This window comes from Eptatretus burgeri, chromosome 4, assembly GCF_056783735.1.
Source record: "Eptatretus burgeri isolate ZD-2024b chromosome 4, Ebu_testis_v1, whole genome shotgun sequence".
NCBI lineage: Eukaryota > Metazoa > Chordata > Myxini > Myxiniformes > Myxinidae > Eptatretus > Eptatretus burgeri.
This window is the reverse complement of record NC_140964.1, coordinates 54,188,250-54,212,952: the sequence shown is the minus strand read 5'-3', so window position 1 is coordinate 54,212,952 and position 24,703 is coordinate 54,188,250. Positions and strand designations below refer to the sequence as shown.

General features: G+C 44.5%; 1 long non-coding RNA gene across 1 annotated transcript in view; it reads right to left on the bottom strand.

Annotated features, from left to right (window-relative positions):
* The window catches only part of LOC147028080 (uncharacterized), a 93,330-nt gene extending 69,149 nt beyond the window's left edge, over positions 1-24,181 (bottom strand). Inside the window, exons 1-2 of the long non-coding RNA XR_015057413.1 lie at positions 24,083-24,181; positions 15,606-15,669 (exon numbers count right to left, since the gene is read on the bottom strand). This is a non-coding gene — a long non-coding RNA (uncharacterized LOC147028080). The remainder of the gene's footprint in view (positions 1-15,605; positions 15,670-24,082) is intronic.
* Positions 24,182-24,703: the final 522 nt, after the last annotated feature.

The following is a 24,703-nucleotide window of genomic DNA, read 5'->3' as shown; positions in this document are numbered from 1 at the left end:
ACAACAACCAGAGTCCTTATAGCTCAGTTATATCGGTAAGTGGGTGTTTCTAATTAGGGTCCCGTCCATAGTCTAATGGGAATTAAATGTACGTGCGCTGCGGAGTTATTTTTATAGTTAGGTTATTTAAATCTCCAGATCCCCTACACTTGCGGCCACAGAGGCTTTCAGCACTTGCACCCTCACCTCGCGGCCATAGCATACGAGGCGAGGTCCTCGCGTGCTTGATTCGACTTCCTCGAATTGGTCTGCCTGCCAACGCCACGAGGCAGAATTGTTGTTTCTCGAGCAAGAGGGGTACAGACACGCGTAGAGGGGGCGGGGTTTTCCCCGGCTCAGCCATAACCCCCGCCCAGAAAGGGCGGACCCATGGAGGTCCCTGTCCAATCAGGGCGATCAGCGCGTCAGCTCCACCAAGGCCCCGCCCCGCTCAGAGTGGTCGATAAAGGACGACGCGACCCTCAGTGTGTGGATGTGGGTGTGTGGAGAGCCCGCAGATAGGTATAATCAGTCAAGACATACCAAACTGGAAGCAAATGATGGTACACTGAGCAGTGTACAATATTTTTATCCTTCCCTTTTCCATTAAAAATAAATATATATATATATATATATATATATGTATATATATATATATATATATATATATATATTAGGGTGTTCCAAAAAAATAAAAGTTTGATTTTTGCTGCTCCCTGATTTTGCCTTTGTTCCAATACCCCATAAGAACTTATAGGTCAAAAATGAACAAAATTCCATGATATTTAGGGGTTCCTCAAGTTGGCACAATTATGTCCATTATGGAGAGGGCATTTTGCACTGCAATGTCAAAAAGCTCATTTCGGTCTCCTTGGAAAAACTATTCTTTCATCCTATACGACTGCTGTGGTTTTTGAAAATATCAAACAACCATATTAATTGTGAAGTGTACTGCGTTGTGCATATTCGACGGCAAGTTGTCAGTTTGGCAAATTTCAACAACATTGTGCCAACTTGAGGAACCCCTAAACATCCTCCAATCTGCTTCATATTTGGTGTGTATGTTTCTACTGTCAAATGGAACAAAGGCACACCCAGGGAGCATGAATATTCATACCTTTATTTTTTTACCACCTATTATGAAGCACATATATATATATATATATATATATATATATATATATATATATATATATATATATATATATATATGATCATCAAACAGTGGACCTCACCTTCTGCTAATTAAGTGCACAACAAGCCATCATGGCATTTCCACTTGAATCCAAACCAGGATCAAAACTTCTCATCAAAACTATGACACCAAAATCCCCACATCCTTTTACATTTTAAAAAATGCTTTTTATTACATGTAGATAATAAAATTTGCTCACTGCCGAAAGCGATAATTCATTGTGAAATTACCCACCCAGGAAAGTAGTTTTCCTATTTTTCTGCTTTCTGTACCTACACAATGACAGCCTCAAAACATGTGCTGCTGTGTTTGCAAGGAGCACAAATGTAAACTGCAGAACACACACATTGTATCAGCTCAAAGGATGAACAGAAAATGTGTAAAACAGGCTCCGATGCCTGTAAAGCAGCGTCCAAAAATAGCACATCCAGCTCAATAGAATCACTCCACAACAGCGGTTACAGGAAGGATACCAACCCACGTATGCCAGCACAAAGAACATCGAATGAACCCAAAGGCATGCATTTTTGCAACATGTGCCAATGCAACTGGTCAATAAATTTACATTCTATTCACAGCTCTTGATCTCAAGAGAAAGTCTTGTTCACATTTTGTGCAAGCTGTATGATATTTGAGGAGGAGGAGGAGGAGGAGGAGGGGGAGGGGGGAGGAGGGGGGAGGAGGGGGGAGGAGGGGGGAGGAGGGGGGAGGAGGGGAAGGAGGCGGGAGGAGGCGGGAGGAGGCGGGAGGAGGAGGAGTAAGAGGAGGAGAAACAAACCAAAAAAACACACCAGTGGCCCATCTCCACCCCATCCATCTCAATCTCCCCAAATGAGGGTGGGGATGCATTCTATTCTACATTTCATCCTAAACCACCAATTTATGGTCAAACATGGATCCACAGATCAGCACAAGTCAATTTTAACCCACTTTTATCCATTCCTTCCCATTCAAATCAACCTGTCTCGTACGCATTTGATCATTTTTCTCAGCCTTTAAAATGGTGTTCTCCTCAAATGGCCATTCACATACAACTTGTGCCAGGCATTGTCACTCGATGATGCATAATCTTCAACCAGCTAATTAACAAACATAATTCTGCCATCAAATCATCTGCCCAAAAACAAGCTTGTCTTTCCCTCCCTTGACAACTACCCCAACTCCCTCCGTCAATAGCATGTTAGCTTTCTCCTCCTGCTCTGTCAGTACAATTTCTTACAACTACCCCATGCATTTCAGAAGGAGCATGCCACCATCCATTCCAAAACACTGTGATATATGTGTGCCAATAAACCCACACATAAAACATGTTTATGTATTGGATGCATAAACAAAAATGTGATCAGTGCATAAAGATTACTTCAACTGCAATATTTTTCAAAAAATTACAAATAACTTTCTATCTATGGACCAACAAAATGTTATCAGGGAAAGGTAACCGACTGACCGTCTTCCACAAATCTGGCAGATGGTATATTAGTTTTGACTGCTGAGACAATAAAATTGCTTTCCTAAATTTTCTGCTGTCTTCTAGCAATTGCTTTTCTTCAAAACATCTTGCATGCGCTACACTTCAGAGTTCGAAGATGGCAAAGCAATGTTACATCTTTCAGTGTGTCCCATGCAACATTTGTAATGACAACTATAAGCCCAGCCTTAATGTGTGTTGGCCATAAAAGTTGGCTCAGTTATACAAGTGATGCTATGCCTTCAGCCTTAAAAATTGTAACATTAGTGTTCATGTGAATGGCCTTCATGTGTGTGTTCTTCTTTCGGCTGCTCCCGTTAGGGGTCGCCACAGCGGATCATCCGTTATGATCCGCATACTGATTTGGCACAGGTTTTACGCCGGATGCCCTTCCTGACGCAACCCTGGTCGCCTCTTATGACACAGGGATAAGGATTGGGTTTCGCCATGATTCCAGGCTGCCCTACACCCTCTCATAGCACGGCCCAGCACAGAGCTCCCGTCCTTAAGCGATCCTCCAACCCAAGCCTCCGAGTAGCCGGATTACAGGCGCACGCCACTACGCCCGGTGTGAATAGCCTTCAGGTATGAAGATTTATTTGCAGTCAAACTAAAACAGTCAGCCTTCACTCCTTCATCAATATCATCGATAATAATGGATGATGCCGAGCATGTGTTACAAATATATTATTCCAAAAATGGGGAGATAGTACTTGAACGCGCAAGACTTTATTATGATCGTGCTTACTTGGGCGATGCACTCTGTGCTGCCCGTTGTTGACCCTTTGCAGGGCTGTACAGTTATTTGTTATGCATGGTGTATAAAACTGTTCAATGATTTAAGGTCGTATGAGAAACACCTGCTCCCTTGGGGAGGCAGGGGGTGGTCATGGGATGGGTAGCAGGGAGGAGGTGGGGCAAATATATTTTGTGCCAGCGCTAATTAGTCCCTCATCTGCAGCAGGGGTCAGTAAACTACCTGCACTCTGGTAGGTATACAGGCAAAAATCATGTTATTATTTTTGGATGTCAGGGGGCTTTTGGGTGGGCTTTTTATGGTGTGCCCACGACTTGAACCTGAGTTCTACCAACACACACACACACACACACACACACACACGCAAAATTTGGTGGAAATCAGCCCAACCATGTTTTTTTACGAGGATTTTAAGATGTATGCACATGCGCGAGCGTTAGGGTGTTCCACTTTTGCAAAAGTAGTTGCTGGAATGAAGCACGATGTGCCTATCGATTCCACTCGTGAAGTTAGGTGATCGACCAAAGTTTGAAAATTTTCTCACCTTTTTTGACCGTGGGCCGGCATTTTGAAATTCCAAGAAAAATCCATATTTTTGGAAATAATATTGATTTTTGAATATTTTAAAATATATATTTCTGTGTTTAGATGGCTGAATGCACTTCAGTAGGCACCAGTATGATAGTAAGTACCCATAAATATTATTCACAACTTGTCCCAACATTTTGAGAAGGGGTTGCCATTTTGGAATTTCACTCGCGGCGGAAACCCATAACAATATATGTGTATACATATATATATATATATATATATATATATATATATATACATATATATATATACATATATATATATATACATATATATACACATATATATATATACATATATACATATATATATATACATATATACATATATATACATATATATATATACATATATATATATATATATACATATATATATATACATATATATATATACATATACATATATATATATATACATATATATATATATATATATATATATATATATATATATATATATGAGAGTTTTTGTAATATATAGATGGGGTAAAAGGTGGATGAGACGAACACTTCAGAACATTCAAGCAGGGAGAAGGAAATATGCAACTTATATTTCGGGAAATAAATAAGAAACTACAAGGGACATACCTCCGCCATACAATGCCTGATCCACGAGAACATATCGGGCCCAATACATTTTTGAAATATCATGCTGTATATCGTTGTTGGGCCCCATCTCTCAATGTTGAAGAATCACATTTGAAATTAAATAAGTCTTGTATTCAGATCTTCACCGAAATTGAATCAATTCTTCCCAGTCACACACCCAACGTGTCAACCAAGTTTCGACCGAATCCATTCACAACTTTTTGAGATATTGTGCTATATATCATTTTGTCCCAATCTCTCAATGGTGAAGAATAACTTTAAAAATTCCAGTAGTCTGATCCAGATGCGGATCTTCACCAAAGTCTAATCAGTTCATCCTCGTCACACACACAACCTGCCCACAACTTTTTGAGATATCCTGCACACAGACAAACATGACACAGAGGGGTGAAAACAACGTCCTTCACCTTCAGTGGCATTGGTAATAAATAAAACCTCATGGAGGTCAAAATGTGATCATACAAATTCCTTCCAAAATCTTCTCTTCTCCAGACCCAGCAGTCAGAATGCTTCCAAAATGTGGGTAACAACATTAGGACAATGTCCTGATGTTAAGTTGTGGAGGCCATGCTGATCACGTGACCGCAGGTGTGTCAAAGTGGCGGACTTGGTAAATGTTTGGAAAATCGTGTAAATGCCTTCAAAAACCTTCCTCTCCAGAACCACCAGTCAGAATGCTACCAAATTTGGGTTAAACTTTAGGCCAGGGCCCAGATAAGCTACAGGTCCAGTGACCCCATTTTTATTATGACACTGACATATTTTGAGGATTCGGTCAGTCGTTGGCAACCTTCCATTTTCGTAACATGATGGATATACAGCATCAATTTTGACGAAGTCAGATCATCAAATGCACTTTCTTTGATGGGTGAACAGGCCTCATCTGGAAAGGCAGAGTCTACTACAAGTGTCGCATCTGAGATTGTCATTTGCTGGCAATGTGGGGTCATATATGACATGGTCCTGATTACGGCACTGACATCCACTATGGTGAGAGTGAAACCACTGGTCATCATGGTGGTGCTCCCCCACCCACATCCGATGTCCCCATTCGCTTCTGTTTCCCACTTTTCCTGATCAATGGTGAAGGCTTTCACATCCCTTTTACCTGTTCCTTAAAACGGAGCTTTTGATGTTCTACTGGTCTTTTAACTTGGGCTACCTCAACCAAGAACAGATCCTTGGAGATGCAGCCATCTTCCATCATGTGCACATGCCTGAGCCAGCAGTCTTCTTTGCTTGATAAGATCAGATGAGACACACGGAGTGGACTCCCAAGGATCTTTTGTCTGCAGCCTGATGAAGTACTGCTCTCCCCTCTGGGCTGGTGCTCCCACCTTTCACCTTTCTCAGCTTCATGCTGTGGAAACCAAGGCATTTCGGATCATTGGTATCTCCCGCGACGAGGCCGAGTCTTTGGGTCTCTCACCACAGGTGGGTCAGTGGTCTTTCTGTCTTCGACCATCTCCACTCTGGCCTCGCCCCCACCTGCTCTTTCTGCGATATATGACCCCCCCCCACCCCCAACCAATATTTCCACCAGCAATCTCCTTCTGGTAAAACTACCAAAATCAAGAATCACTGCTCACCTTCATTCTTTCATTCCTCTTTTTTCCTGCCTTTGGAACAAACTCCCACTCTCTGTACTCCCACTCTTCCCTCCAGGTCTTCAAAAAAGCTGTTCACCACCACCTCTTATCTTCCCCCATCCAAAACCACGGTCTTTTCTACCCCTGTTAATCCACCCCAAACCCACCTCCTTCAAATTTCCTGCTTTCCTTCCTGAAAGCCCCTGTTGTACAAGGACCTGACAGTCCCTGTAGCATCCATCTTGTTTACTCCCACTCTGTTTACCACACCATCACTCTCCCTTCCACAGATCTCCTAATGTCTGTTCCCCACTGTTTTGTCCTTCCTTCTCCCACCCCTCTTATCTCCTGCTCCATTGTACATTGTGTGTGCTTGCTCTCATACGAGCCTCGACATAGTGCACAAAAACCTAACCCATACTTGGTGCCACAGACCACACTTACACAAACATATAATTTCCGGTGAGGACTTTCCTTTGGGATGATGTACAGGGTGTAATGCAATGATGCAGTGTGTTCTGGAAGCCAGCGATGAAGTAAACTAGCCACGATGAGCTCCTCGGGACGTGCACCCTAAACCAGTCCTCACAGCCTTCTCCGTTATCGCTTCTCCTTCACCCTTTCTCTGCACGCTGGGGGCTCTGATGTGTCCCTTTCTTGGCCTCTCATCCTTCTGGGTGGAGTTCTCTTCTCGGCCATTCCACCCACGGGGTGGCAACAATAAAAATGTATATTCCTGCTTCTGGACCATATAGCGCATTACGCCACTGTGGCTGACACTGGCAAGACAGATCGTGACGGCATTTTTGCACACGTGAGATGGGACTTTTTGTGATGGGAAGTTCTCACCTGGCCCCACCAAACAGACAAACAAGAGGTGTTTACACATGCAATATTACCATGACGATTGTCAAAAATTACATTTTACAACATGAGTGACTCCAACAGGTTCCTATTGCATGGCAATCTAACCCATTCCAATCACACAAACCAAACTACACTTACCACAGTCTATCTACGGATCCCCCTCACCTTTCCACACACACTATATATATATATATATATATATATATATATATATATATATATATATATATATATATATATATATATATATATATATATATATATATATATATATATATATATATATATACATACATACATACATATATACACACACATACACACACATGGGGGTATTTTTTATTATTATTTTCATTTAATTGTGTTTTGGTGAAGGTTATTTTGACTGTTGAATGTCCTTGTTGGATCGCAATGAAACCGAAGCAGCTTCGGCAATAATGACAATACGATACAAGACACACCGACAGTTTGTGGAAGATAAAGTACTGATGGTCTGCATCAAGAGGAGGGAGGAAAAAGAAAGGAGAAGGAACGCAAGAGACCAAGGAGAGAAAAGCACATTCTTCTGAGGTATTACACTCAGTCTCATGTGGTGCAAATTAGTTTAAAACCAACAAACCCAGTAAAGGAGGAATTGGAGGTCTTCTGTATGTGAACCTGATTACTCCTGTTGAGCGACTCCTGCATTCCCAAACCATGATGGACCAACTTTACCCCACTGTACAGTGGTTGGTGGAGATTCGGCTTCACCTCTTGTATCATACCTGGTGAGGCATCATTTACAGAGCTCCCTCCACTAGTCAAATCTACTGGTCAAGACATTGTGCTGCTGTCTCAAACGACTTCAAAGCTCATATATTCTCAATGGCGCATTATCGAGAATGCAGCTTGCCCATTTCTCCAATCTCTTCTCTTCTTCGAGTACCCACTGTCCTTAACAGAGTGGAACTGCAGTCTTCAATGCCTCTCACACAACCTGACCTGTGGACTTGGGTTCTTCTCCATACTTCACCTTCTGAAGAATTTTGAGATGCGACAGTACGCTTGGGCAAAATCATTGATTACCCAGTTATAATCAATTCCCTCCAATGGAACCGGGGATCTAACCATAAATTCTGCAGAAACGATTATCCGTCTGTTACGGTTCCAAGTCTATCTCACTTCATCCATCAATAATCTGTTCATTAGTTCAGCAAATCATAAAAGCTGCTCCTGTCATTCTTTACAAAACAAACAAAGACAAGTCCATTTTTCTACATCTAGTTTGCTCAAGTTGTGAAGAAAATTAGTAGACATGTACTCACGCACTGTGTGCATGTGTGTTGGACTTCTTCTGAAATCCGACAGACAACATTTAGGCTATTATATCAGTATGGAGTATTAGCCTGGTGTTGGCGCAGTGGTTAGGGCAGCGGCTTGGGATCCAAAAGGTCCTGAGTTCAAGCCCCGTTGGGCCACTGAATTAATACACCAGGGGGTTGACTCAGCCTGTCATCCTTCCGAGGTCGGCGAAGTGAGTACCAGTGTACTGGGCCAGTGTATACCCTGGTTAGAATAGGTGTACCAGATCCCTGTGTCGTAAGAGACGACCAGGGTTGCGTGAGGAAGGGCATCCGGCGTAAAACCTGTGCCAAATCATAACGGATGATCTGCTGTGGCGACCCCTAACGGGAGCAACCGAAAGAAGAAGAAGAAGATCAGTATGGAGTATTGTGGTAATCCAAAATAATCTTGTTTTTTTAACCATAAAGATGTTGTGGCACATTTCTTATTTTCTCATATTTCTAACAGCAAAGATCATAAAAATCATCTAACAGCAACTAAAAAAAAGTCGGGAGCGATATGTTGCCTTATACACCACCCAGGTAAACAGGGTTCAATTTTTGTTTTTTTTTTAATCCAATTCAAAAAAAAAATTACAATTTCCCCAGAACTTTGGATCAATTTGAAGCAACTTTTACTTCTTTGGCATGATATTGTTACGAATCTGAAACCCATCGCACACAACAGCCAGGGTCCCTACAGAACAGTTATAATCGATAAGTCTGTGTTTCTAGTCAGGGTTCCTTCCCCTTCGTTTAATGGGTGAATAATTGTACGTGCGCTTTGAATTATTTTATAGTTAGACCTTTTGTTACATCAATATCCTCGTTCGTTTCTCGTCCCACCATCATCCATCGGCACCATTAAACACGTGCGTGTCAGCACGTACATGGGCAGAGTTTCCTCCGCCACCAGAGCTCCGACTCCGCCCCAGAGAGATGGAATGTTCCCCACGACCAATGAGAGGCGAGACGTCTCAGACACCGACTTTCCCATGAACCCCGGACAAATGGGAGGCGAGACGTCTCAGACGGCGAACTTTCCCACAGTCTCTCGACCAATGAGAGGCGAGACGTCTCAGACGGCGATCCTTCCCACGACACCCCAGCCCACAGGAGAAATGCAATACAAGGAACGCCAGGGCCTTGGAAACAGCGTTAGGGTTGGGCTATTGGGTTTGAGGTGCCGGAGATCGACTCGTCTGGTCTGGTCGGCTTGGCAGCGATCGGGATCGAGGTGCCGGAGATCGACTCGTCTGGTCTGGTCGGCTTGGCAGTGCTCGGGTCGTCTCTCGTCTCGTCCACCTGGCGTCCGACGCTTTTCCTCCGTCCCTGGTGCTTGGAGTGGCATCGTTGCTGTGGGTTTGAGTCCCGCCGAGCCAGATCGTCGAAGACCACACGAGGTGGACAGGTCCAAGCGCAGGCTCTGGTCTCTAGCTCACCTGTCCTCGAGCTGGAGGTCTTCAAGAAAGACCATTGGGGTCCGTGTGTGTGTGTGTGTGTGGGCCGTCTTTAAGTAGGAACTGTTAAGTGCTTTTTGCCTTGTACAAACTGCATTTCTTATAGTCGGATAACTCTGCCCTTTATGTATTCCTTCCCCTTTCCCTATTGTAAATAAATCCCGTTAAATGTATCAGCTCGTTTCTGTGTTTTCTTCATTGGTTTAACACAGTGGGTGTTGGGGAATTTAAGAAGGCTGTTGTTGCAGTAGTTGTGTGCATTTGGACCGACGGGACCTCGGTAACCATCCGCTCGGGCTACGCACAGGTCAAGCACGGAAACGACTCGTCCCGTTCGAGTTCTGTCGATTATACGTTTTTTATTAGTGACAAATGAAACTATTATTATTGTTGTTAATATCAGGAGTCTTAATTACGATAAACTTGTCACAATGTTTTCAAAGTTTTTGTTATTACCCTCACCGAAGGAGAGGGAATTGCGTTTGAGTCCGTTCGCTTGTTTGTTACTTACGAAATCTTTAGATTTCGTAAGTATATTGATCACTTCTGGACTCTGTGTGTTTGTCGGCACGATCACTCGAGAACGGAAGAAGCTACAAATGTCAAATTACACCACGTGATTCAGGAGGGTGATGGCTCGTGCCGATTAGATTTTGGTCAAAGGTCAAGGTCACAGTGAGGTCAAATATTCGATTTTTTATGGTTTGGTACAGATAACTCGAGAACGGAAGAACCTACCAATGTCAAATTACACCACGTGACTCAGGAGGGTGGTGGCTAGCGCTGATTAGATTTTGGTCAAAATCGGTCAAAGGTCAAGGTCACAGTGAGGTCAAACATCCAAAACATTCGATTTTTCATGATTTGATACAGAATCATTGTAGAAACTTCTGGTTTGCGTCGCAACCTTCTCCAGAGACAGCTCTTATTAGACAAGGTCAGAGGTCAAGTTGACGATTTCGTAAGTACCAGTCTATGACTGCTTGTTACTTATGAAATCTAAAGATTTCGTAAGTATATTGATGACTTCCGTCCTGTGTTTGTGTGTGTGTATTTGTTTGTGTGTGTTTGTTTGTGTGTGTTTGTTTGCGTTTGTGTGTGTGTGTGTGTGTTTGTTTGTGTTTGTGTGTGTTTGTTTGTGTGTGTGTGTGTGTGTTTGTGTGTGTTTGTTTGTGTGTGTTTGTAGGCACGATAACAGAAGAAGCTACCAATGTCAAATTACACCACGAGATTCAGGAGGGTGATGGCTAGCGCTGCTTAGATTTTGGTCAAAATCGGTCAAAGGTCAAGGTCACAGTGAGGTCAAACATCCAAAACATTCGATTTTTCATGGTTTGGTACAGAATCATCGTCGAAACTTCTGGTTTGCGTCGCTACCTTCTCTCGAGAAAGCTTTTATTAGACAAGGTCAGAGGTCAAGTTGACGATTTCATAAGTACCAGTCTATGACTGCTTGTTCCTGATGACATCTAAAGATTTCATAAGTATATTGATGACTTCCGTTTGTTTGCTTGTTTGTTTGTTTGTTTGTAGGCACGATAACTCGAGAACGGAAGAAGCTACCAATGTCAAATTACACCACGTGATTCAGGAGGGTGATGGCTCGTGCTGATTAGATTTTGGTCAAAATCGGTCAAAGGTCAAGGTCACAGTGAGGTCAAACAAACAAAAAATGATAACTAGAGAACGGAAGAAGCTACCAATGTCAAATTACACCATGCGATTCAGGAGGGTGGTGGCGAGCGCCGATTAGAGTTTGGTCAAAATCGGTCAAAGGTCAAGGTCACAGTGAGGTCAAACATAATTCCATAAATTCATATGGAGAAATGCAGTATTTTTGCTTCGGTCGACGTTACGAGTTCGTATTAACTTCGATTTTAATTTTGTCTTCGGTTTTTGCGATCGCTTGGGACGCTTAAAACTCGGTTGTCGAAATTCTGGTAAAAAAAATCGGATGTTTTGGAGACGTTTTAACATTGTATAAAAAAATATTTCACTCGCCGCGACAGCTCGTCACATGGTGCTGCGCGCTCGAGCAGAGGCATCGTTGATCACGTAAAGGTTTTCCGTGTGCGTGCTGACGGTGTTTTCGAAAAAGATGGTGTTTAAAAGTCATTTTTTATCCCAATAAAGGTTATCGTCGCATGCCTGACTCGCAAAGCCGTCGAATTATGTAAAGATTGTTGGTGGATGGCCAAATATTACGGTTTTGTGACTGATAAAATAATATTAAATAATTGCGTGGAGAAATGGCGATTTTTGCTTCGGTCGACGTTACGATTTTTGATGGTTTGGTACAGAATCATCGTAGAAACTTCTGGTTTGCGTCGCTACCTTCTCTCGAGACAGCTTTTATTAGACAAGGTCAGAGGTCAAGTTGACGATTTCGTAAGTACCAGTCTATGACTGCTTGTTTGTTTGTGGGCACGATAACTCGAGAACGGAAGAAGCTACCAATGTCAAATTACATCACGTGATTCAAGAGGGTGATGGCTCGCGCTGATTAGATTTTGGTCAAAATCGCTCAAAGGTCAAGGTCCCAGTGAGGTCAAACATAATTCCATAAATTCATGTGGAGAAATGGAGTATTTTTGCTTCGGTCGACGTTACGAGTTAGTTTTAACTTCGATTTTAATTTTGTCCTCGGTTTTTGCGATCGCGTAACACTCAGTTGTCGGAATTCTGGTAAAAATCGGATGTTTTGGAGACGTTTTAAGATTGTATAAAAATATATTTCACTCGCCGCGTCACGGCTCGTCACGTGGTGCAGCGCGTGCTTGAGCAGATGCGTCGTTGAGTCACGTAAAGGTTTTGCATGTGTGCGCTGACGGTGTTTTCGATAAAGATGGTGGTTAAAAGTCATTTTTTTATCCCAATAAAGGTTATCGTCGCATGCCTGACTCACTAAGCCGTCGGATTATATAAAGATTGTTGGTGGATGGTCGAATATTACGGTTTTGTGACTGATAAAATAATATTAAATAATTGCGTGGAGAAATGGAGATTTTTGCTACGGTCGACGTTACGATTTTTGATGGTTTGGTACAGAATCATCGTAGAAACTTCTGGTTTGCGTCGCTACCTTCTCTCGAGACAGCTTTTATTAGACAAGGTCAGAGGTCAAGTTGACGATTTCGTAAGTACCAGTCTCTGACTGCTTGTTTGTTTGTTTGTCCGCACAGAACTTTCATGTTTTTCTCCGCAACCACTTGTCAGATCGAGACGAAATTTTCACCATATGTGAGACTACTCATGTGGAATGTTTTAATTATAATGATGCCAAGGTCAAGTGGTATGGCAGCCATGTTGGAGAAACGGAAAAACTTTGGACCTCTGTATCTCTGAAATCGCACCAAGGTAAAAATTGAAACTTAGCACACAGCAAGTACATGTGATTTTTTTGATGTCACAGGTGCTTCGTTATGACGTTATAATTGCATATGTAGAACACCACATTTGATCAGTATGAAAATTTGAGGGTCATGTCGGGATAAAATGGTCCACCAAAAAAAAAAATGGCCCTATCTCTGAATGGTGAAAAATCACTTTAAAAAAATTATCAGATCTGGATCCGGATCCAATTCTTCACCAAAATTTAATCAGTTCGTCCTTGTCACACACCCAACTTGTCCACAACTTTTTGAGATAGCCTGCACACAAAGAAGCAAACAAACAGACAGAAAAGGTGTGAAAACAACCTCCTTCACCCTCGGTGGTGGAGGTAAAAGTGGAAAGATCAAAGTGAATGGTAAAGATGTGAGACTATTAAAATAAAACAGAAATCAAGAGAAGACAGAAAGTGAAAAACATTCCTGCAGCACCATGAACACATCTAGGATGCTCGCACATATCCAAAGCAAAGGTGGCACACACAATCAATTATTATGTTTTCAAAGGTTAAAAGACAAACAACACTGGAATTATTTCTGAAAACAGAGGAAAAAAACCGAGTATAAAATGCAAACATGAAAAGAATCACGTCGTGGATGTAAAATAAAACTTGAATCCTCCATTGTGCAGTGACATGTCGATTCAGCACATCATGATCGATTATGATTGGATGTCATGCAATCAAATCAGAAAGTGCCATACCTGTACGACTATAAAACTATCTGTGGTGATAAGATCGATGTGTGGGGGAATGGTGAATACTCTGGCGCCAATGAAGGAAATATCACATAACAAGCATATATAAATCATAGCCACAAGTAGTGAAGTCTACTCCATGTGGTAGATTCCAGAAGGAGCTGCATGGAAGACACTTAGGAGGATACGTGAAACAGGTACTGACTGACAATAAAAGGGGTTGAGGAAGAAAAAACCCCAACTACACAAAAGTGATGTAAAGAACCTCAGGGCATGTTCCCTACATGATAGATGGCAATCCAGTGCAGATCTTGGAAATGATCGAGCTGAAAGTACGGGTGTTACGTTTCCTCAAGAACAGCATGTTACAGATTTGCGTAAAGGGGTCTCAAATGATATATAGCTACCTGCAAACCTTTGCTGACTTGATAGTATAAGGGAAGAACCTGTTCTTCCAGATAGGTTAACTCCCCCAAAAATCCAGACAGCTCAATTCCACCCAGAAATGGCACATTTTGGCATGACGACTTTTAACACTCCCTCCCACTGGGAATGGCACTGTGCCATGCATATTTACGTCCAGATAATTAGAGACCTGCCCCAAGACCGATTTTTTTTATACCATCTAAAACCTTCCCTTGCACACCTCAAGTACAACCATCCATTTTCAACTCATGCCTTCCAGTTCAAGAGCGCATGGAAGTCAAACAAACAAACAAACAAACACTTCTCAAATTATTTCGAATACGACTCAGCGTGCAACAATGCTTTATTACTTGCATGACAACCGATCACAGTCTACTATATCAAAACATGACTGCACTGCACTTGAAATGCAAGATCACATGTTACTTGTATTAATTACAACGTTTTTCCTCAATTTACATAATTATTTCAAGTGCGGTATATGCAAGACAGGTTGGCCTGGAGCTACGCACATTTGTCTCGGAGCTGTCGAGCCTTTGCCCAGCTCCAAACTGTTATACCAGTGTTTCACAGGCAGGGCGATTCAACAGTGTGTGCACACCAAGGGATGTTAAACTGGGCACCCCATTTGCCAGCATCAGTCGGTGGACATTAAAGATCCCACCGTGTCCTTCGCGAAGAGTACAAGAGCTATCGCCAGCACCATGAACAATTTTTTTTAATCCAACCCAAGCTTCTTCTTAGTCGAACCTCAGGCTTGGCCAGCCAACTCGTGAAAGACTTGGGCAAAATAAAAAAATAAAAACTCCCCAGGTCAACCCAAGAAGAAAGTGGGAAAAATTTTCAAAGTAGAAGTATAAGAACAAGAAGAAATATTCAAGACAATATTCACACTGATGTCACAACTATAAAAATGAAGTCAGCTGAGAAACTGGAAACATTTGTATTTGACAGCACAGGGAGAAAACATCAATGATCCTTCGGGACAAATCAGTTTGGAACAGGTTACAGAACATTTTAGGTGAGCAAAAATAAAATGTTGGCGTGGCATCTCTGATTTGCACCTCAGTAATACTTCATGGGACTGCACAACCATCATGACAGAAACTGCAACCGGGTATATGCACGTTCAAAGTAGACCGCAAATACAAGGCAGCCAATCACAATTGGCAAAATGGCGAACCGCATATTAGAGACAGCAATGCATTGCAAATCCACAAGCATGCACCTCCCTTCCATCAACCCTCAAAATACCTGCACACAGAAAAAGCAACCAGCCTCCACCGACTGTGTTCAAGAATGGCACGACTCAGCAAACCTGTCAAAACACCAAAATGAAATAAATAAATAAATAAATAATGTTACCTACTCATTCAAACACTTTATACAAAACACCACAAGATGCAATATTTGTTTTGGCAACCTCATTCAATTGGCTTCTGTAATCGCTTGCCCTTCATTTTCTATCCGCACTACCTTGCAGCTTTTCAAATACATGCTGAGTCAATGGGATTGCAGGTAAGCATTTGGTTTCACATAAAATGAGAAAAATGGTAAAACAGGGAAACTGTGCATGCAGCGAGACAAAATAAGTTTAAATACTCATCATAATTAACCAGAGATGTCAATATGACAATCATGGAAAAAAAAAAAAGTTCAAACTTTCAATATCAAACCTGCTTCATAAAAAGAGGAAACAAACAAAAAAAAAAGCTTGAAAACAAGAACAAAAGAAAAAGATGGTTAAAATTAAAGAATACTGAAAGCGGAAGGAAGGAGATGGTAGAGAAGGTTGTGATGTAATGCGTCAGCAATGCATGGCAGAGCATCATTGTTGAAAATACCGACACATTTTTACCCCTGCCTTGGACTGGCATGTAATGCAGTGAGAACAACCCCTCCCAGGCAGGAGGAGTTCTGAACGAGAGGCAACCAATAAAGCAGATTTAAAAGCATTCATTGAATCACAGAGGAAATAGAACAGGAAAAAAAAAAAAATAAAATAAAAATAAAATAAAAATAAAAAAAAACTTTAACTGTTTTTCCACATAACTAGAATGGCACTCAGTTGAGAGCATACCTCCACCAACCTGAACTGTTTACATTTTGTATCCCTCAGACATGCCAGATCTGCATCCGGATCTTAACCAAAATCCATTCAGCTCGTTCTCGTCATCTAACCAACTCATCACAGTTTTGTCATAATCTGTCCAAAACTGGTTGAGATATCGTTATTATTATGATGTGTGTGTGTGTGTGTGTGTGTATGTGTATATATATATATATATATATATATATATATATATATATATATATATATATATATATATATATATATATATATATATATATATATATATATATATATATATATATAAAAAAAATAATTGTATATATACACATATAGTTTTTGGCCCTCTTAAAAATTGTCATATCCATATCCGGGTTCGGATCTTCATCAAAATTAAATCAATTTATCCTCGTCACACATCCGACCTGTCCACCACATTTTGTGCGAATCCGTAAACAAATTTTTGATCGAATCTCCTCACAGACAAACAAGCATACAGACAGACAGACAGACAGGGGTGCAAACACAACCTCCATCCACCTTCAGAGGGAATTATTCCCCATGCTTTTAGAAAAAATAAAAAAAAATTAAATAAATAAAAAAAACAGGGGAGATTGTCATCGGCTCCGTCTGTGTGTCTGTCACACTATCTCCTCTTAAACGGCTGTGCAGAAATTCGTACTTGGTAATTACGACCACCACATGGCACGAAGGTTTGAGGTGTCATTTTTGGCCAAGCTGCTTCAGGCAAGGTCAAAAACCAAAATAAAAATAAAAATGATTACGGGCACTTTTAAAAAAATGAAATATTGGGTCTTTCCTGGTGGAACCTTTGAGTGAGGTGGTCAGTATGGGGATTTGCGATGGCAGACCATCGACTTCATTCCAATTCCCCATTGTGCGAGTCCAGAATACTTTTTTAGCACCAGGCTTAACTTCACTTTCCTGTTTACTTGGGTTAGGCTTTACTGTTTTACCCTCTTTCATTGCATACAAGTCAATGTGCCTTCTGACTCGTCCATTGAGCTCCTAATCTGCTCCAATTATTCCCTCTGCAAACTGAAGGTGAAGGAGGTTATGTTTTCACCCCTTTCTGTCTGTTTGTTTGTGTGCACGATATCTCATAAAGTTGTAGACAGATTCAGATGAAACTTGGTGGACATGTTGGTTGAGCAAAAAGGAAGAATTCATTCAATTTTAGTGAAGAACCAAATCCAGATCCATTTCAAATTTTTTAAGTGATTCTTCAAAATTGAGAGATAGGGCTAAACTAATATACAGTACGATATCTCATAAAGTTGGTGGACAAATACAGATGAAACTTGGTGGACAGGTTAGGTGTGTGACAAGGACGAAGTGATTCGATTTTGGCGAATATCTGAATCCGGCTCTGGATATGCGAATAATTTTTTTTTTTTAATGATTCTTCACCATTGAGAGATAGGGCCAAAAACTATATTGTACTGTATCGCATGATATTTCAAAAAATGTATTGGGCCCGAAATGTTCTCGTGGATCAGGCACGCGCTCCACCGAGTGCCCTTCTAGTTATTGGATGGCCGCTAGACGACCCTTATTCTCAGGTTTTCTGTCTGTTGGGTGGTCGCTAGACTTACCATTTTTCTTAGGTTTTCCGTCTGTCTGTATGTCTGCCTGTTTGTTTGTATGTAATGGACAGCTCTGGGGGCCAGAGGAGTCAACCGATTTTGATGAAACTTGACTGGTAGGTTCATACCAGGATCTAGTTGTATGCTTTTGAGCACTGTTGCTATGGACGCCACTGTTGCCAAGTCTTTGAATTTTTCGAAAAAAAAATTCAAAAATCAAAAAAAAATAAAATAAAATAAAAAAAAAAAAAAAAAAAAAAAAAAATCGGCTTCCGCGCTTTTATGCGCTTCAAATCAACCTCTTTGTCAAAACATTTCAGCCCGATCCGTCAAAAACTGGGTGACTAGTATGCAATTATATTACTATACTAGCCAAAACCCCGTCACAGACGGATTCCGTTCATTCAACCACCCTCACCAGCTCACCCACACTCGAGGGACATGGACTGGACAGGGCGTGCTTGCCCCTGCCAACTCATCCCCCGCACCTGCCCCATTCCCCCCGCCCCGTCTCCCACCCCATGCCTTCAATTTGCTTACCCCCGCCCAAAAATTTAATTACCCCGGCCCCGCCCCGCCCCCGCCCCACCTCTTCACTCCCCCCATCTCTTGATTCCCTGCCCCACTTGCCCCCGGGCCCCCGCCCCTGTCCACCCCCTCAAACTCAACCCTGCCCCATTTCCCCCCCCGTCTCCCGCTTTCAATTTGCTTACCCCCGCCCAAAAATTTGCTTACCTTGCCCCACGCCTCTTCACTCCCTGCCCCCGTCTCTTCATCCCACGCCCCCGCCTCTTCACTCTTCACCTCAACAAAAAGTGTTTATTCTGCTTCAGAGTTGAAAGTTGACTATTGCCACTATGTGCGATGCACTCTTACAGGTACGAAGTTTCTTTCAGTCCAGGTCACAGTACCGAGAAAAACGTGACGCGACCGCTAGGAGCACCACAAAATTTGTCCTTCAGTATTAACGAGTGCGGGCCCGTAGGGACGTGCCCGTAGGTGCGTGCCAGTATGTGCAGCTTCGTGCCTGCAGTATCAGGTCCCCAGCATCAATTGTGACATCGTATCAAACGAAGAAGAATTGTGACGCCCCTCTCTCCCCCCTCCTCTGTCCCTCCCTTCTCACCCCCCTCTCCCCCCCCAAATCACCCCCTCTCTTGCCCTTCTCTCTCCCCCCTCCTCTTTCCATCCCCTCTCTTGCCTTTCTCTCTCCCTTCTCTTGCCCCCCCTCTCTCTCTCTCTCCCCCTCCTCTCTCCCTTCTCTTGCCCTTCTCTCTCCCTTCTCTCTCCCCCTCCACTCTCCCTCCCCTCTCCCCCTCTCTTGCCACCCCCCTCTCTTCTCACGCCCCTCCTCTCTCTGTAAATGTATTCACAAATGTCTACCAAGCACAATGATTAATTCCAACTTTGGGAAAAAAAAAACAGCTTTCAAACCCTTGGGAAACAGCTGTTTCCCTCGGGAAAATTCACTCTACCGAGTGCTCCCCCTCTCGTTCATAACTGTTACGTTTCACATCACTTAATGAAGCAGTTCAAGAGAAATAACTTTTTAAAAGATTTTCGTTCAATCCAATATGGCTGCCACACCATGTGGCTTATTATGTGTAAACACCCTGATATCCCCCAAGGGTTGGGGAGCATGTGGGTGAAGTTCAGAATCGATCTGTCAAGCCATTCTGGAGAAGAAGTAAAGATTATTAAAGTATATTCTTCAAAAAAAAAAATCATAGCTGCCAAACCATGTGACCGAGGACATCATAGGTGGACAACTTTTTGTTCCTCATGGATAGGCGATCACACATGTAAAATTTCACCTGTCTTTTGGAGAAGATTTTTGAAGGTTTTTTTGATTTAAAAAATATGGCTGCCAAACCACCTGACCGGTGATATCATCAATTTTTTCCCACTATACAATTTAACCCCAAGTGACCCTCAAAAATTTCCTGCATCCGCCCCCCCCCCCAACCTCAAGCCCCAGTTGCCGACCAGGCCCAAGAGTCACCGCCACCCACCCCAACCCGTACCTGTCAAACCTATGCTTCGTCCCACCTTATGTGGTGGCCACAGTCAGGCCAAGGGCTTACCCTTTCCCACGTGCACGACCCTTAGTCAGGCCACTGGCTTGTCCAGGCCCCCCATGCTCGGCCAATGAAACAACCACCATCACACAACATAGGCCATTGGATCACCTACCCATCCCTCCCTTAGGGAAAGTGGGTTGCCCAAACGCACCTTCAGACACCTATTACTCCTCCCCTTCACCCTCACCACAGCTCAACTCCAAGGCCGGCCAAATCTGACACCAACCACTGCACCACAACCCTTCCTCCCCCCTCCTCCTCCTCCTCCTCCTCCTCATGACATAGGCTTGTCTTGTGAGGCCGGCCGCGTTACACACCCATGGCTCGTCTCCCAGGCCTCACCGCGTCCGACCCCAAGCTGTACTCATCTCTTATGCCCCGCTTCATCCGACCCTCTTCTGATTTCATTTCCCATGCCCAACCACGTCCAAACCCTGGCTCAGCATGTCTCCCAGGCCCCACCGTGTCTGCCCCACAGATCCACTAATCTCACATGCCCCACAGTGACCATCAAGTTTCAGATCATCCCCCCCCCCCCAATCCATGACCTCTGACTTGGCTGATCTCCAAGGTCACACCCTGTCCAACCCCTGGCTCAACTCGTCTCCAAGGACTCATCAGGTCTGACTGTCTGAGTACTAGCTCATCCCCACTTCCACACTGCGTATGACCCCCCCCCCCACATCTCATCTAAAAGGCTGCATGACATCAATCTAGTCTACCATACCACACGGCAGCCGACCCCCACCTCATCTCGTCTTGTCTGGCCTCACAGCATCCGATCCCTGGTTCAACAAGTCTCCCAGGCTCCATCGCATCCAACCCCCAGCTCAACTCATATCCAAGGCCCCACTTTGGCGAATCTCCCAGGTCCCACCATGTCTGACCACTGGCTCAGCTCCCAGCACCAGTGTCCAACCCGTATCGGTTAGTCTCCCAGGTCCCACTGCTTGATCCCCCCAGTTCATATAGTCTCGCATCACCGGCCCTACTGATTCCAACCCGAGGCTCATCTCATCTCCTCGAAAAGGAAACACTGCGTCCGACCCCAACCTCGTCTCCCGGGTCCCATCATTTGTAACTCAGGCTTGGCTAATCTCTCAGGCCCCACCACGTCCGACCCCCAGCTCAGCTCACTTGTCTCCCCAAGCACACCACATATGACCCCCGACATAGGTCATCACCCAAGCACCACCGCATCCGATCCCCAGCTCGGCTCATCTCCCAGTCCTCATTGTGTCTGACCCCGGGCTCGGCTAGTCTCCAAGTTCCATAACGTGAGACCCACAGTCTCATCTTGTCTCTTCTAAAAAGCCACACAGCATCCAACCTCCTCCACATCAGGGTATCATCTCCATGTCACATGGTGTTTGACAACGGCTTCGTCGACCAAGCCACACAGCGTCTGACCCCAACCTCATTGCCCAGTCTACACGCAGTCCAATCTGCCACCTCCCCCACCAGACCCTATCGTGTCTAACCCCAAATGCAGCTCATCCCATCCCATCTCCAAGGTGGGTTGTCATCTTGACCTCCTTGCGGGACCCCCACAGCAGCTCCCACACCGCATAGCATCTGATCCCCCACCTCAGCTCGGCTCCAAGGCCACAACGCTTCCAACCAAGGGTCAGCAAGTTTCCCAGGACGCACAGTGCCGGACACCGCCTCGGCTAGATTCCCAGGCCACACTTCGTCTGACCCTCACCTTAGCTCCGAGGCCATACTGCATCCGAATCCGCACATTGGTTTGGTTCCCAGGCTACAAAGCGTCAGACCAAACCAAACCTTGGCTCGTCTGCCAGGATGCACCGCATCTAACCCCCCCTCCCCCCCCACCCAATTAATCTCGTCTCGCATCCCAAAACATACAGGGGCCAACACTCCCCCGGTTGATCTCATATCTGAGAACCCACAGCGGCCGACCCCATCCCCCTCCAGACTCAGATAAGCTCCCGTGCCATGCCACACCCAACTTCTGCCTCTGCTCAACTCCAAAGCCGAACAGCATCCGACCCCCGGCTCAGTCGTCTCCCAGAATACACCGTGTCCGACCACTGCCTCTCCAAATCTTCTTGGAACCACCGCATCAGAAGCCAACCTCTCCCAGGCCCCACAACGTCACCCCCCCCACCACCTCCACCAAGCCTTCTTCCGAAGCAGACGCCAACTCGCCTCCGAAACAGACCCTGGCCGGCCACCACTGCCTCCTCTCCCAGGACTCACAGCACCCGAACCTCACTTCTCCCAGCCTAACTCCATAGCCGACCAGGGCTACTTGCCAAGGCCAACCACCGCCTCTGCTCCGAGGCAGGCCCGCGCCAGCCAACCACCACCTCAACTCGCAGGCTAGTCTCCGAGGCCTGGCCCCCCGCCGGCCGGCAGACCCATATACTCGCCTCGCCAGATGTCAGTCATAACCCCTCGCCACATATTAGCCCCATCCAACACCATTGGGTTTTGGGTCCTGGCTTATCACACCCACTTTCGGAAGTCTCCTCACGGGACGCCACAGGCGACTCTAACCCCACACCCATCCCCTCTCCCCCCCCCCCAACAAACACATTTTGATTATACCTCAACCCCATGATTTTGCCCGCACCTCATTACCATACTTCTGTCCCAACTTATTATTTCACCTCCTTCCCGTCTCTCCTAAATACTGGTTTTTGTGACATCCAAACACCCCCACAACACCCCTCCCCCCACCACCCCTCCTTCATTTTCACCAATCCTGAACCCATTCCCCACCACTAGATTGAGGTCCCATCTTGTGCCCTGACCTCAAAATTTCAATCCCACATCATCCCCTCCACCCCTTTAATCGTCCATTCTATTCATTATCCCCACAACGTGATGCTTGTCACCTCATCTTTCTTACAGATTCCCCTTCATCCGTCCTTTCTATCCCCTTACTAATAACTCCATTGACGAAAACATTTACCTCAGCATTGCCTTCCCCTCTCCAAAATCACAACAACCACATCAGTGGATGCACATCCCACAAATCGCCTCATCTTCCTCTTCACTTTTCTCCAATCCATTCATTTGATCCATTACTCACCTCCTCACAAACGTTTCAATGCCTGGTTTATCCCCCCCCCGCCTTCCTTTATTGGTTTACCTCGCCCCGCCTTGCTTTATTGGTTCACCTCCCCCCCCGCCTTCCTTTATTGGTTCACCTCCCCCCGCCTTCCTTTATTGATTTACCTCCCCCCCCCCGCCTTCCTTTTATGGTTTACCTACCCCCACCCCACCGCCTTCCTTTGATGGTTTACCTTCCCCCCCCCCCGCCTTCCTTTGATGGTTTACCTTCCCCCCGCCTTCCTTTGATGGTTTACCTCACCTCCCCCCCCCGCCTTCCTTTGATGGTTTACCTTCCCCCCGCCTTCCTTTGATGGTTTACCTCACCTCCCCCCGCCTTCCTTTGATGGTTTACCTCCCCCCCCCGCCTTCCTTTGATGGTTTACCTCAACCCCGCCTTCCTTTGATGGTTTACCTCAACCCCGCCTTCCTTTGATGGTTTACCTCAACCCCGCCTTCCTTTGATGGTTTACCTCAACCCCGCCTTCCTTTGATGGTTTACCTCAACCCCGCCTTCCTTTGATGGTTTACCTCAACCCCGCCTTCCTTTAATGGTCTCCACCCTCGGACCTTTAACATTTCCTACCTCATCATTCTCCCTCCTCTCTCATCATTTCCAACTCCTACATCTTCTTCCGTATTACCTCTACCAACCCCCCCCCCCCAACCCATATCACCTTCCATGACCAACCCTTACCCCTCCTGCGTCTCGAGTCCCCAACACGTTCTTTCCACTCGTTTTCTCGCCGCCATGAGCCTGGGATCGCCGGCCACCGATCAATAAAACGAGAGTACACGTTCGCGAACGCGACTCGATGTTTCCAGCCACTGAAGAGAGAGAATGACAAGGACGTTTTGATGTCGTTCGTTGATAACACCCAAAACTCTTACCGAGCAAGGAGGAAGAAGCAGCTGACCCGGATCCAGCGTTGCAGCTTGCCACCACATTCTCGGCTCGTACGTGCTGACGTCAGCTAATTAACATTCGAACGTGTGACGTCTGACGTCAGACGCAACGCGAAAGAATCGATCACGTGATTTAGGAACATTCGTAATGGGCACTGTGCGTGCAAAGCGTTGTCTATACGCGACAGGTAGAGACATTTTAGCTCAAAATACAGCAGCAATCTTTACATTAATTGTTATAAAAAAAATTAAAAACAACAAAACTTTGATACATTTTCTTACACGTGCAGCAAACCGCGTCGTTGTATCCCATTTCATCATTTGTTTTCATTCTGGTTTTGATTTCGAACCGTATATCTGTTGACGCCATGTATGCAAGATTACTCATACCGACTATGAGTGTTGGTGTGCTGAAGCTGTTCCTTGGCGTGCGTTATGCTGTGTGGTTTGCCATTGCCTTCAAAGCAGTCAGGGTACGGATCTGCAATTTGACCATAGTGCCGGTGATATCTGAACAACTCAATATAAACATATATATATATATACCTTAAAATGGTGATATAAATTCGAGAATGTAATGTGTGTAGTTGCAGACAACATATGTTA